This window comes from Ischnura elegans, chromosome 2 (genome assembly GCF_921293095.1).
Source record: "Ischnura elegans chromosome 2, ioIscEleg1.1, whole genome shotgun sequence".
Taxonomy (NCBI): Eukaryota; Metazoa; Arthropoda; class Insecta; order Odonata; family Coenagrionidae; genus Ischnura; species Ischnura elegans.
Genome location: NC_060247.1, coordinates 13066282 through 13081711, shown reverse-complemented (window position 1 = coordinate 13081711; position 15430 = coordinate 13066282). Strand labels below are relative to the sequence as shown.

Sequence of the window (15430 nt, the reverse complement as noted above, 5' to 3'; positions counted from 1 at the left end):
TTGATAATGCATGTTTTAGAAATTGTAGTAGTTTAATGACAGGCCGATATATCTATTACCATTTATGTATTTCATCCGGCAGCACCATCTCCCCACGTCAAGCTTTTCTCGTTTGTAATTCGTTGTTACATTAACCACAGTTATGTCAGCCCAGAACTCAGAAGTTTGTGGGAAACGATTAGTATATCGCCGGGGACTTAGAAGATTCTGAAATGACCATATAATTTGAGCCGTGAACCGCTAACAATGCGATTAATAATTTATAAAGTTAATGGAATATTTTCCTTCCTTGAGGTGAAATGCTAATTATTTTTCACGGGTGTAGCTGTTTTAGATCAATGAGAGAGAGAGAGACATTGGCAAATTTATAAATAGTGCTGTAGTAAGATAACGATTCTTTAGCATATTATAATATGGGTATGTTTGCTATCAAATATGACCTATGGTGATTTGAAGTCAATGAAGCTTCGGAGGCATTGAAATGCATTAACAGGTCTTATATTTTAAATTCACTTTGTGGATCCAACTTACTGCGAAATAAATATTTTTGCGGAATAGCAATATTAATATTTACCGTCTATGATTTTGACATACCTCCCGTCTTGTGCATCGGATATACCTAGATAATAATAACTGCGTGTATCAAAGCCTTCGTCGGTAAACTTGATATATGAAGGGGTAACTTTTGGTATTGTATTTGATTTAATGTAAATTCGTCGTAAAGAAATAATGTATATAAGGAAATTATATAATACACGAAAAATAAATTTTTATGTGGAAAACTTCGTATTTAAACGAGATAATCACGAATGCTTTAATGAATATCTAATTTTTAGATTGTTAAAAGAAATGTACTGTACTTTAGAGAGTACCATTAATGCTGAAATATACCGAGTACATTTCCACATCTGTTTGTCTAAATTACGTAGTATACAGATGCCCTAGTCTTCCAGGAATTTAATCTGGAAAATGGATACTATATGTACGAAAATTTCACTTTAATGCCACTCATCATGGTATTAAAAAAACTTACTTGTCCACAATTTTCTGCGTGGATTAGTTATTTGTCTCGGCGCTCAAGTTACCTGCCGCAATTATTGGAAAACAGTTTTGTCGAAACAAAAAAAAATTAATTATGAAAAGTATGTTAGAGTATAGGTTAATCGCTACCGGAGTGCATACATGTATGTGCAATGGGGGATAAATAATGAGCATCGACCGGGAGTTGTCGATATCTCCGAGCACATTGATCGTGGCGATGATGAATATTCACGACACATCGCCGTGGAAGAGATGAAGACTGACTCTCACCCAAAAATTGCGTGATCGGAGGCGTCGTGCGATGCGGAAGGCAGCAGTCCCAAACTCCTCCGCCCGCCCCTTCCAAATCCGTGCTCGGCGGTCCACTCTGCGCGGAAGCGGCTCCTCGGCGGAAGAAAGGCCCTCCGGACCTTCGCAATCCAGAAAGGTCGGAAGGATTGGAGGTTTTTCGTCACTCCCGACCACTTTCTCTGCTCCGCGCAGACTCGAACTTCGCGGAAATGGTCCCACCAACACTACTAACCCGCTACTTGCCTCCCCCGTACGTCCACGGTTATATATGTATATTTATATTGGAATTTTTTTTTGAAAATATGAAATCGACACAATCACACACGACAGAAGAACCAGCACTTATTTTTGTGGAGCGCGCTTTGACTTTTCCGCGGACCTCCTACGCTGATTTTCGAAGACAGGCGACTGCCTAGGTCGGTTCCAGTCAGGTCGAGTGTTGCTCAGTGACGACGACGACTGAATGTAAAAATCACATCACCCGCGCGACGCGACCGTCGACTGTTCCCGACGAGGTGTAAAGCCACGACTCTCGCGATCGGGGGGAGCTTTGAATGGAGCCGCGCGCGCGGTCGCCTTCACTTTTTTTCCCCTCCCCTCCGCCTCTCCAACTACCCCTCCCTATTCTGGACCCTTTCTCTTTGGGGTGTAGCACTTGGGAGTGGGGGATTGAGGAGGGCTTTCTAGTTTGAGGGGGAAATGTTTCGTGGAGGTGTGAGTCGCGTATCGACACTTCTCGCGGAACGGAACGAAAGTGTTGTTTTAAGTCGGAACGGAAGGGCTTCTCCTCGCACAGTCGTCAAAAATGGACAAAAAATATCTGGCGGAAATAAAACTAAACTATGCCCTCAATTATTATTGGTCTGTACTTTGTACCTTGCGAAGGGGATACTTGCTTGCATCTGGTGGGCAGAGTCACACTTAAGAGGCCCGTTCATAAACTTGATGTTATATGCATTCTGCCCTCTACGATGCTCTATTTTTCGGAGGATCTCGAAGCCAATAGCTGAAGGGAGTTCGTTGTAGGTATAGTGCACAAAGTACACAAGTGAGTGATGAAAAATTTCTCGCGATTCCCACCGGGGGTGGTATTGGGTTAATTCTCACAACGTTTCAATGGCTGAGTCTGCAGGGGTTAAAAAATAAACAAATAAGTAAGAAAAATAAATAAAAAAGTACCGTAAAAAAGTATCATAACGAGTAAACCCCTGAAGGCGATGGCAGACTCAGCCATTGAAACGTTGGGAGAATTAACCCAATACCACACCCGGTGGGAATCCCGAGAAATATTTCATCAATCTATACGCCGGGAAAACCTAAAATTTTACAAAAGTGAGTACTTTCATGGCGGCTGTGCAGTATTTAGAAGTTGACGTCAACACTGAAACCCCAAGTGTGTATGGAAATAGTTCAGAAATAAAATACTCATAAAATAAATAGGTTTTATATATACCCTGGCACATCCTCCCCTCACGAGCATTCAATTTAATGGAGATAAAATTTCCAGTCGAATGCGCAGCATGAAAACAAACGCTCTCGACGTTGTCAGCCAATCGGACGCATCTCGGATTTCGCCTTTTCGATCGTAAGCGCAGGAGCCGGAAATCGCTCTTTGTCATCTGGTGGGTGTGGGGGAGGAATGAGGGGAGACCTCGAGACTCCGAGGGTGGGTTTATCCGAGGTTTCGGGCGGACTGAGGCTTCGGAGTTCGTGCTTCTCAAGCGATCTTCTTCTCCAAGGAGGCGTGTTTATCAGTCTCGTCTCGCAGGGACGTGCGAGACCACTGCAGTTTCTCTCTTTCTTCCGGAGCACTTGGAGGTAATTATTATTAGAGATGCGTGAAAATCGCAAATGCGATAAATGCGATATAGATGCGATGTGCGCAAATAAATGCGACATAGATGCGATGACTGAACATTTATGATATTTTTACGCAAATTCGCCTTTTCGACGGCACAATTCGTACATTTTGTGCCGAGCGCAGTTTAAATGCTCCGCCGACACTCACCGCTTAAAGTATGTGAGCGACTGGCCAGCTGCTAGTTGGCTGGGACTCTACGTGGCCGTGAACTACAAGTGGGCGCGGGCAAGCTACACCTCCGCCACTATATGTCTTATTCATTAATTTATTATTGTTCTACGACATAATCATTTAAAATATTCTGTATTTTGTCATATAACTGTGTTTCACTACATTTTATCGTCATCTACCCCATTATGAAAATAAAAAATATACGCTACAAAATGCGATAAACTGTAATTGAAAGTGCGCTAAAATAAAAATGGAAGTGCGATTTTCACGTGTCTCTAAATTTATTACATTTGCGCGAAGAACACGTTCGGAAGTTTATCGTTGAGCATTCCAAAATCCCCGCGTTTCGAGATGGGAAAGGATTAAACCCCTGCCCTGAATTTAGATACATATAATATTCACACAGTCGTCTGTTAATCTTCACCGGTCCAAGTTGTCTTTCCTGGCTGAGTGAGTGGGTAAAATTTCACGGACCTCCTTGTATTGAAAATGAGAGAGGACGTCCACCTTAAGAGGGCGCACCACGCACGTTCCACACATCTCATTACTCGACCTGTCACTCGTGTATAACATGTGCCATTCTTAAATATGATAAATGAAGAAGGAATTTCTACTGTCCACACAGCTTTTTGTATACCCCGATCGATTTCAACGACTAAGCGATATATATAGAAAAGTATATATATTTTATATATATAAGTAAATATATATTTTTCACTGACTGTGTTCGTCCGAATCTTCTTTTCAAGTATTACCTAAATCCATGAATTTAATTACGCCTACATTTTTTATTTTAGTGAGAATATTGAATAGGTTTCGTGTACATTTATCTGTCTCTCCAATGTTGAAGTTGTTCTCTGAGAAAATACAATGGTAAACTTTTATATTTGATATGCTCGTAAATTTTATCAAGAGCCTGCTATCGAAGAAAGAGTGATGATGTCCATTGCGAAAGTTGTTAATTAATAAAATATAATTATAAATATAAATATTTGTAATAAAATTATAAATATAAAATAAAATATAAATACTTCGAAATGTTCCTCGACGAGGTAAATAACATAAAAATACCCCAGGTTGGGCAGAATCGCAGGACACAAAAAAAGATAAAAAACACTCACAGTGCTAAATTTTCGGTGGCGCATTACCACCTTCCTCAGTCTCCTACCTAACTCTGAGGAAGGTGGTAATGCGCCACCGAAAATTTAGTACTGTGAGTGTTTTTTATCCTTTTTTGTGTCTTGTGATTTTTCCCAACCTGGGGTATTTTTATGTTAAAGAAAATATAAATTAATAAAGTTAAATAAACTCGTTAATTGATGAAGAGAGACGAAACAAGTGAGGCCGACTGGTTGGAGTGATGCATTCCGTTAAGGTGTCCAATCATGGTCGCCGCCCGCTGCCTTTACGTATCAGCTAATGGTGGCGGTGTCTTCGCTCTGATCCGCGATGGAATGAGTGCGTCGAGAGGTGATTCTAGGCGACGACACCCTACGGACCTCGATTGCGCACTCCTACCGTCGCCGCCTGTTTGCTAGTTCGCGCATCGCCTAGTCGGTGGAGGTATGCATGCTGCGCGGATAGTGTTGTGCATTGCCGAGGTAACGTTATCTAGGAGCTATACATTAAGCGTGGATTCTTTCTGTCCTACTGGTGTCCAGCAGAGTTGACGGAAATATCTAAGCTCCGAGGAAACACTCCCAAGGTAGAAAATAAAGTTAGCGTCAAAGTGGGGCATCAGAACGATGATAATTATAATTGTTAGACGTAAAGTATTTTTATTTTGCTTCACGCCACTTCGTTTCAGCATGGTCATAGCATTTGTTTAACGTGAGAGCTAATAGTATTTTTGACGATAACCTAAATGTTTTTATCCACCTTTATTTCTCACTGTAGGTACGCTTTGAGTACATTGTTGTACTTGTACGACGCCTTATATCTATTTTTTTATTTTAGATGAGAAAAGATGGAATATTTTAGGAATAGAAGAAATGATAACTTTGCTATTTCCACATGGTAATTTATTGAGACCGACCATGGTTTCGTTACAGCGTAACACTGTCAAGGCGATCTTATGATTATGGATTTCCACCAAGTTACGCCCGCTACTGTAAATTAATTAATTGGAATATTTTAATTTATCACGGAGTACGATAGGCCTCAAAGGATTAAAATTTCCTCTTCAATGAGAGTGCCGATTTTAGAAATACTACACGACTGCCCGGGAACAATTAATTTTAGCCGAATTTAGCTAAAATTTATCCCTCGTCACGAGGTAAAAGGGGGTGTTCTCTTGTAGTCCACTTATAGCCGAGCGCGATATTTGTGCCTCGAATTTATTGGGTGTATATTACCTCAGTTCTCGTTTGAATAGCTCCTTCAAATGGAGCACCCGGAATTGTGCGATTACACAACGATGCAATTTACACCAACGTTTGAAACTTTTTAATAACCGCAGTGAAATTAGATCATTTTTGAGAAATAGGGTAGCTTCCTTCACCAAAGAAAACGAAAGGCATTGATTACGATTCGTTACCCATCAATAGTGTATTGATAATATACAAATTATTTGGTCTTAGAAATCCCAGTTTAGACGAATGGCATTGGTCAATTATAACCGCATTTGAAAAAAGGCCAGGTTGGCGCCCATGCGATGCCAATCCACGTGACGTCACAGGGACCAAGTTTCTATACGAGTAGATAGGAGTTTTACATCGCCTGAGATTACCAATGCATGCATGAGGCACAGAGCTCATGGAAACATCTCTTTATAATAATCTATGAAAATTGCCTAAGTTCGGAAAGTTTCCTTCGTTTGATCAGGTATTAATAATCCTTATTTAAGCCAAGCGCTACCTGCTAGCAGCCTGCATCGTATCAGCGTTCAAAGCATCGCCCCAAGGTCACCTCCCACGGCGACAGCAGGAACCAGAATGACATCACACGGGGTTTTCCCAGCATTCATACTTAGCCGTCGCGTTTTCGCGCGGTTGAAAATTTTCACTTTTCATTTAATCGCGAAAAATCGATATCGTCATTTGAAAATCTAAAAGCGTTAAATGCGTACTCCAGGAGTAATAATCTTTCGATTTAGGCAATAAAAATATAATAGGAAACCATCATATTGCTCTCGGCGAGGCGTTCACGGCTAAGATGGCTATTGGAAACCTCTTGAACTCTTCTCTTCGGGAAATTAGCTTCCAAGATTATGCCTTTCATTTTCTATTTTTTTTAAATTAAGTGTTTAAATTACATGAAGCGTCATTTCAGCGTTTATACTTTTTCATAACTCTCGATGATAATTAAAAAAAAACTTTATCTGTACCTTGCACACTCCTCATTGGCTATTGCATCCGTTCGTTATTTATATTCAATACATACGATATTCAATACAATAATATTACGTGCATAATTTTCTCGTACATTGTTGAGTACTAGCAGAGTGAGCCTATTAGGAAGCGTATTTCGACCGCCTCCCAGATTGTGCACGTTCTCATACTAGCCTTTTATGTAAACATGTTAAAGGTAAAATTTTAGGAAAGCCCTCGTTATTCGGAAATCCACAAGCCGTAGTTTCCCATTTCTAAAATAATACTGAATTTTGATTAATTTCCATCTTAGAGACGCGGTGGTTTTTTCTTATCTATTAGGTAGGATTAATATAAACATTTTATAGTGCTAGTTTAGCTTCTCAAGAAAAGCAGAAATTTTCTCAAGAAATTTTTTAACAGAAAATTAAAGAAAGGCTTTTAATGACGCCATCGTGCGTGAAATGATTCCGAACTTCACCGGTACACTCCACAAGTTTCGACTCAGAGCGGGCGGGAGTCGTCATTACGGACAATTGTTTCACCAGCACATCGTAATGTAGCGATTAAGCAATTAAGACGTGGCGAAATGTTGCCTTACAAAAGTTATGAGGCAGCGTCTTCTTTGCCATTTGATGGAGTAATCCATGCTTCGTGGGCTTATTACGTCGCTTGAGGACGAGGGAACAGCCGAACGTTAATTCACGGTGACGCTTCTTTTGGTCTCGGAACGAACGCTTTTGCGATAAGCAACAGCTGCGGAATCGAAGACAAGTTCTCACAGCGAGTTTGAAATAGATAAAACTTTGTACAGGTTACTTGAACTTGGTACAGATTAGAGCTCGTTCAGTGTCTGGAAAAATTAATATTCCCAATTCAAGGTCGAAGATTACCCTTTATTTTTGGGTAACAATTGAAGGGGGATTGGCCATCTTTCCATCGTCATTGAATTGAAAATTATCTTTTTGAACTACCTTTAACGAGAATATAAAATTACAACTATAGTAAAAGGTTTTAACTTCTCATATAATTGTCAAATGAAGCAAAAATGAGCTGGAATAACATACAAAATAGCGTTTAGACTGCACGTTCAAAGGTTTACCGTTAATGTAATAAGTTAATCATTTACTCTCCTTATAGAAATGCGTTGGCCTTGAGGAGAGAAAGGATACAAAATCCAAAACTCCCCAATATCCGCACCTTTGATTCATTTTAAATCCTTATAAAATGTAACTGTTGCGGAAAATCAGCTGCTCTCAATGAATGGCGGAAATATGAGAAAGACGTACAATATATTTTTTAAAAATTTACCGTCCATAAGGAATTGAGCAATACACTGCCGTCGTCGTATCTGGGACGATAATAATCAATTCAGTTGCAATTAGAAGAGAGATGTTGGAAAATTACGTAAAGCTAAGGATAATCTTCAATAGAGTCAATGACAGTGTTATGGATTCATATTATTGGATGCTCACACGAAAAAAAACATGTTTTATTGTGGTCTGATCGTTATAAGTTGGCACTTGGTCGATAAACAGTCAGCCAATTAGTTTCAAGCCGGTTGGATGAGGCTGGATGAGGTAGCATGCGAGACGGCAGCTTATGTTTGCAACAGTTGATGGTATGCAAGTTGGTTAGGTTCCCTTACTTTATTGAGAAAACAATAATTAATAACGAATAATAGATAGCAATAATAAATAAAGAAACTATGGCAGTTTTAAATTTACCACTGTTTCGACAAGCAACTTTTTATGCTTGCATCGCCTAATTATGGCCGCTAAAAAGTTGTGATGTATTTACGCTTGTGGTATATTCCAGCTCAATTAGATTATTTCAACCTGTTCTGTCTGTATTTCACTCCGCCTTGAAATATCAGTCATCAAGTATAAATTAAACGCAGTAAATTGCGTCAATCTCCTTTAAGGCGGGTTCCCTTCTTTGCGTCACAATAAACGACGATTAAAGCACCGCTTATGATTCCCATAAAACTTCAATTAATTACCTATTCAATAAAATTCATCCTTAATTATCTTAGACGCTTTTATGAACGTACACTTATTGGTCGATTTCATCTCATGCGAGGGGAATTCCTTTTGCTGGAAATAACCACTTACCAACGATGCATTTTAACGGCAACGTTTGTACTCTCAGATTCCGTTCTTTGAAGACGGTATCAGAGGGTATTCCGTCCAATATTCATAAAATACTGAACAATTTCAATGTTTCTACGCCGTCCTATTTTGCTTTCCGTTGTAGTATATCTAGGGGTGGATTCAGCCTCAAATTTAAGGGGCCACTAAAGGACCACTCCCCCTCAATCCGACACTGAATTTATCCCTCACAAATATCAGTGATTTAGACCACAGATGATAATGATTCGACCTTTTTCCTTGGACGATAATTAGTCTGATGCTTTCAATCAGTAGCGTGGCCAAGTGACGACAGAACGATCAATCGTTTTGGTAGACGCAATTTTAATCAAATAGATGTGTCGTGAAAGGCGCAATATTTCGATGAGAATGTAATTTTACACTTACAATTATTATATATTCTCGGATAATAATTTAATGCCTCAGAACTTATTTGTTGAGTAGGCATCAGCCTAGTCACGAGTCGTATTTCTTACGTCATTTGTTAGCGAACAAAGCGGAACAGAATTTTTGTTTTGCTGCTCAGCTTGAAGCGTTGGTTTTCTATACTTAAATGCGTAGTTCATGGCTAGAATGAAGAATGATAATAATGACGGTAAATTAAAATCTTGAGTGAAATTTACTCTCCCGTTGAAATACCAAAGAATCTTTAGAGGGATATTCTAATCCCCATTCCCAAGAGAAAAAGAGCGGAGAATCGCGAAAAAATAAGGACTTTAGCCCGATAAAAAATGCTTTGGATATACCGGTATGTATCGACTAAGGAAGAATAGAACAAAGAGCAAAAGAGTATTTGGATGAGGTCCAATCCGGAGTCAGAAAAAGTAAAGCCATAAGAAAAGCAATATTGGCCCTAAGGCTCATAGAAAATAGAATGGAAAAGATCAACCACACGTTCGTTGCGTTTGTATACTTAGAGAAGACGTTTGATAATATGGATTTGAACACATTGCTTGGAATGCTGAAAAAAATGGAGTTTTGTTTACAATAGCAGAAGAATCATCCACAGTTCTCATAAGGCTTGCAGTGGTGATAAAATCAGGAGCGAGCAGTGAAGAAACAAGAATTAGGAAAGGAGTGAGACAAGGCTGTACTTTGTCACCTGCCATTTTCAACGTTTGCACCTAGAAAGCCATTTATGAAATCAAATAAAAGGCGTTAGGTGTGAATTTTCATGGAGAAAAAATTAGCATGATAAGATTTGCCGATAGCTTAGCTGCCATGGCACAGACAGAGAAGGATTTGAAAAATACTCTGGTTATTATGAGTAGGATAATGGGTAGATATCAGCTGAAAATAAGCACACTGACAACTAAGATATCAGTATTCCGGAAAAGAGAAGTAAAGACGGCCATTGCAATAGGGAAGCGAAATCCGTAAGAGGTGAATGAATTTTGTTATATTGGATGCGGAATAAGTAACGATGGAAGAAGAAAATACTTAAGCATGAGTTTTATAGCCCGGGCGAAGAGAGCATTCCACCAAAAGAAAGACGTGTAAGTATTTTAAGCATTAGGATTAAGGAAACCATTTTTCAGACCTTATACGTTTGAGAGCAGGGGAGAAATTAAGGCATTCCAAAAGTGGTGCTAATGACGAATGATGAGGGTCAAATGGAGTGATCGAGTAAATATTGAGGAAGTCCTTCGAAGAGTGGGAGGGAATAGAAGTCTCGCGGAAACCTTAATAAGACGACGGAACTACCTTTATAGGTCACGTCTTGAGTCATGATGGCCTGATGAAGACAATGGTCGAGGGATAAGTGGATGGCAAGAACGGAAAAGGAAGGCCTCGAACGAAAGGTACAAAACGAGTAAAGAAGGAAATAAAAGAGAAGATATGAAGATATGTGACAGATTAGCTGATGGGAGAATTGAGTGGAGAGCTGCGCAGATGATGACTGAAGATCTTGGCTCTTTCAAAAAACTGAACGAAAAATTTCTTCCAGTGTTAAAACATTCACTAAAGGAAGTATAAACTCAAAAAAACCAACAAGGCTGACAATATCTTTCTTTAAATAGTGGTTGTTCAGCCACCATATCCTATGAATAATTCCCCCTCTTTCCTGTGTGTCCACGGAGTTTGCTTTTTTCGGTAGGACAAATGTTTTTTTTAATTTTTTAATAAACATTATGAAATAAAAGCAACCCAAAAAGACTGTTTTGAAAATTTCATATTGTTGTAACTTGTTTTATCATAGATTTTATAATAAATTATTCAGTAAAGGTTGTTAATAAAATAAACACCTCTTCGAAAATCTATGTGGGACTGTCCGTGGACATGTCGAATCATATGTTCTCTGCATTCTATTCGGGTTTTTACCGCGTCCGTTTCGTGTTTTAGCTACAACAGTTTGCAGAGAACAATAAACGCCGCGAAAATCTTCGAACCTACATGTCGATTCATAGTCTGTGGACATTAAATTTGGGGAATATATTTTTTTCTTTACTAATTTGTCACTAAAATTATTAAAAGGTTACATAAAATAATATGCCACTTTATTTTTGATTTACCCGTTTTGGTTTTTTTATGGCTCTCCATGGACGTAATTTTGTACGATTGTGGGAGACTGACTCAATTGCACAAGTGTCAAATTAACGTGTTTAGGCCGTAATGGCGAATTTAGGGCTTGCTAAATGGAATTGATAAATGATACACAATTCTTCGTATTTAAATAGAATAATGCTAGAAGAATTGCTCAACTGGTGAATAGCATGATATGCCAGCTTCGTTTCAAATTATCTCTTATAAAGAATATAATCGCCTCCCACACCCTTATGCGTTTCTCTTCCACAAGCCGTCTTGTGCTCCATGGTTCTTAGGAATCTGACAATGACAGTGGCGAAATTATCGTACCCTGTGTGCGTAGAAACTACTCTAGAACCACAATGTGTTTTCGATCGAAGTTTAACCCAGGAAAGCGACGAAATTATTATTAACTTCGTATTGAGTACATTTGATACGGTATTTTTATTGTACCATGCATTGCATCACATATAAAGTATTAAGAATATTTTGAATAATTCGCCTTGAAATTGCCATTTCAGTTACTTTGATTGAAACTCCTTCCCTGATTGTGAGACATATTCAGTGCAAGTTACATTGAGACATAGCTTTCGCTCAGTAGGTTTTCGCAGGTTTTTTCTCGCCCCCCTTCTTGTGTGGGCGTTTTCCTGCAGTGGTTTTTTTCGCTGAAGGATACTACACCATTATCCTCATTTTTTTTACCCAAAAACAGAAATATATTTTTTTTTTAATTTTCACATATAGTTGTTTATATTTTTGACATTTCACAAAAAGTGTATATTGTATATCCTATGTATTGTAAACGTTTGTCTACCATTTTTAATGTGTTTATATTGACGCTATCGAGGGGTTAGGTGGAAGTGGGGACTTCATAGCCTCAACCTCGCCCGAATAGAGGCATTTTATTATTATTATTATTATTGTTCCACGTGGAGAGAAACTCCCCCCACCACATCAACTGAAGACCATACGTATCAATCCCTTGCATCACTAGTACAATTCTGGCGTGGATATCCCCAACCCTCGAAGTAAAAGTCTCGTTGTGCTGCTTTTGCGGCGTTCGAGATGAATAAATAATGGAAAAATATTAATGTCATGCATTTTTCCATTTATTAAAATAATGAATGACGTCCAACTTTCTCTGTCTTAATCTTTACTTAGCTGTCTACAAAGTAAAGTTTAATTGATAATTAAAATACGAAACATATACAGTTAACATTATTGCTTCAGTTACAACGATTCAAAACGTCTTGGAACCATCTCAACAATTTTCTGTCGCGAATTCCGCAGATGAGACTGAAAAACACGCCTTAATCGGTTTATTTAGGAATTTGTGCTGTGGTTTGCATACCACCTGAAATTACGTTTTCTTAGGGCACCGTATTTAGTCATTGATTTAATATTATATTTATACTATTAACTATATTATTATATATACTAATTGATTTAATATTATATTTAACTATTGTACCAAGATTAATTCAAATATTCAATAAAAATGGTGTCAATTTAACAAAAAGTATGGATGCCATGGCCGACAAAAGTTAATGACGATTTTTGCGTTTTTTATTACAATTTTTTTTGCAAAATTCTGTATGGAAATATAAGTCGGTATGATTTTAAATGATAATATGATATGATTTAATGTATGATAATACGGTATGATTTTAATATCGTCGCGGGGAGTTTACCCTTTTCGGGGCCTGACGATGCGCTCCATGAATAGTCAAGCGAGGCACTAATGAGTCCACGGGAAGTTTCAACGGATAGGAGTGGTGGAAACGTAACTATGCCGTAAGTAAGTGAAACTGAAGCATCGACCTTGAGTAAACAAACGATTCAAATAATAACAGGTTATGGAAATATAAATAATTTCCTGAAAGGATTTTCTCTGAAAAACACTTTGCGATTTCATCGCTGTGGGAATGCAAATAAGACAACCTGGGATATGTCTACAGGTGCACTTGTCTACGAGTGGTTCAGAGAAACACTTAAAATTAAAAGGTCTTTTCGCTCGCTGGACAGAAACAAAGAAGCTAGGGCATGAATTCCGTAAAATATCCAAATGAATACTGCAGGAATTCACTCTGAAAAAAAATGGATTTTGATGTCCAGTTAACCAATACCTTAGGCCCTTCAACATAAGGAGGGAAGGTGTTGCGGATGGCTCGCTTGAGAGAAATTCGGGATGTGTTATAATGCTGACAACCATTGAAAATAACAAAATCATATGGAAAAAAACCATCAATCCAAGAAAAGAGGCTATAAGGAGGTATTAGGCGTAAGCTTCAAGGCCAGGGATGCATGAAATGGAGAATTTAGGATATTAAGAGAGAGAGAGAGGGAGATTTCTATTCTCACTTCGGAACTCTACGGTGACCTTACAGGGTCAACGGTTGAATTTTCGTAAATAAAAGTGTTATTTTCGGGTTTATCGTGTCCAAAAACCTAAGAATTGACAGCTTAGTCAATGAAATTCAGACTTTTTTCCATCTCAATTTTTTTAACATTGAAACCCCATAAGGCAAATTCAAATTTTTGGTTTGGACCCGCATTGTGAGCTCAAAAGGTCAAAATTATAAAAACTTTCTTGCACTCAACAAAACTTAGGACCTTTCCCCATAAGTATGCCAATTTTCATGAATATTGCTCGATGCAAAGTTACTAAAATTACAGGTCACGATCCTTGGGACAGTCTGTGCATCATTTTCCATTATTTCTCACACTTCATAATCATGCGACAGGCCACTAGGCTGTATGACATTTCTTTTTTCGTGCTAATTGTAACGCCCGGGAAATGCTTTCAAACTATACCATTATGGCTACGATTTTTAACCTCGGTGAAGATTTTGGCCTCAAAGTTCGTAATTTCGACCAAAATCCTATTTTAAAAAATGCAACGGAAATCTTTTCTGCGATCACGTGAATTAAATTCGTTTCGGTTTTCATATTTTTTTTAAAGCAACCGATATTCCAAAGCCTCGAAAATGAACAAGCTGTTAATAAAATCATGATTTTTCATCCCGTTGAGATGCCCACCAATTTTTATCATCATTGATGATGGAACAGAATAATCGTAATCATTATATTGAGATGTATAATAAAATTGATTATTATCAGGAGAATAAACCTCTAAAGAGTACGATAAAGTTACAGCACCAAGAAAAGGGATCGGATTGGCAATTGAAAAGTAAATATTAGACTATATTATGTTAATTATATCATTTTTCAACTATGCATTTTAGATTACATTCAATAATTTCGAGTTAATATAAATTTTCTCTTGAATCACACGTGGAATAAGATGTGTAGAGAATTATGGTAGCCCTGCATTTTGCAATCTCTATAATTACAAAAGAACTTTAAGTCCAAAAAAAGTCATTCTTGCACATTAACGGCACCCAGAAACACATTTTCGCTTTCTACTCAGTTCCTGCTGTAAATGACCCATTGAGGCAATTTATTAGGGGAAGCCACGGCTTTTCATCGCTTTTCATGCTTGCTTCATGTCAGTACCAGCAGCAGCAAAATGTAGTCTCTTACCCATCTCTCTACTCGAAAATATGCGAATAATTTCCATTGAGGCTATTATGCGTGATAGCATTTACTCTTTCCAAATCTGTTCTACTTTTCGAAAATGACCCGGCAGCTCAAGTTTCCTATTCCTTGCTTGCCCGCACGTCGCGACGTGAGATATGCATTTTCAAGCGATAAAACTGAAAAATTTTGCACTAATATTACAACAAATGGCGTTCTGCGTAACTATACAACTTTGATGTTATTTTCATCTAATCTTCTGATGACCCCATGTCACGAAATAAGTTGTTTTAATATTCAAGGGAAAAAATCATGAATTTGAGTTTGGAAATCAAAAGCATGAATTCAGAAAAAAATTATGGCATCGATTTGAAAAGTATAAATTAAGCAAAAAAGTAAATGAATTCAATAGGGTGAGGTTGAAAAAAAAACACAAAACTTTACGTGTCAGTAATATTCTTGAAGTTGCACCACATGCATTATCTTTTCTGCAATTATAGTACCTTCCTATTGCTTCGTACGTTCTCATGGTTTAATTAATATTA

At 38.1% G+C, this 15430-nt stretch overlaps 1 protein-coding gene across 1 annotated transcript in view; it reads right to left on the bottom strand.

Annotated features, from left to right (window-relative positions):
* Window positions 1-1875, bottom strand: part of LOC124153399 (ABC transporter G family member 23-like) — a 109891-nt gene extending 108016 nt beyond the window's left edge. Inside the window, exon 1 of the mRNA XM_046526526.1 lies at window positions 1312-1875. The gene's annotated coding sequence lies outside the window, so the exon portion shown is untranslated. The remainder of the gene's footprint in view (window positions 1-1311) is intronic.
* Window positions 1876-15430: the final 13555 nt, after the last annotated feature.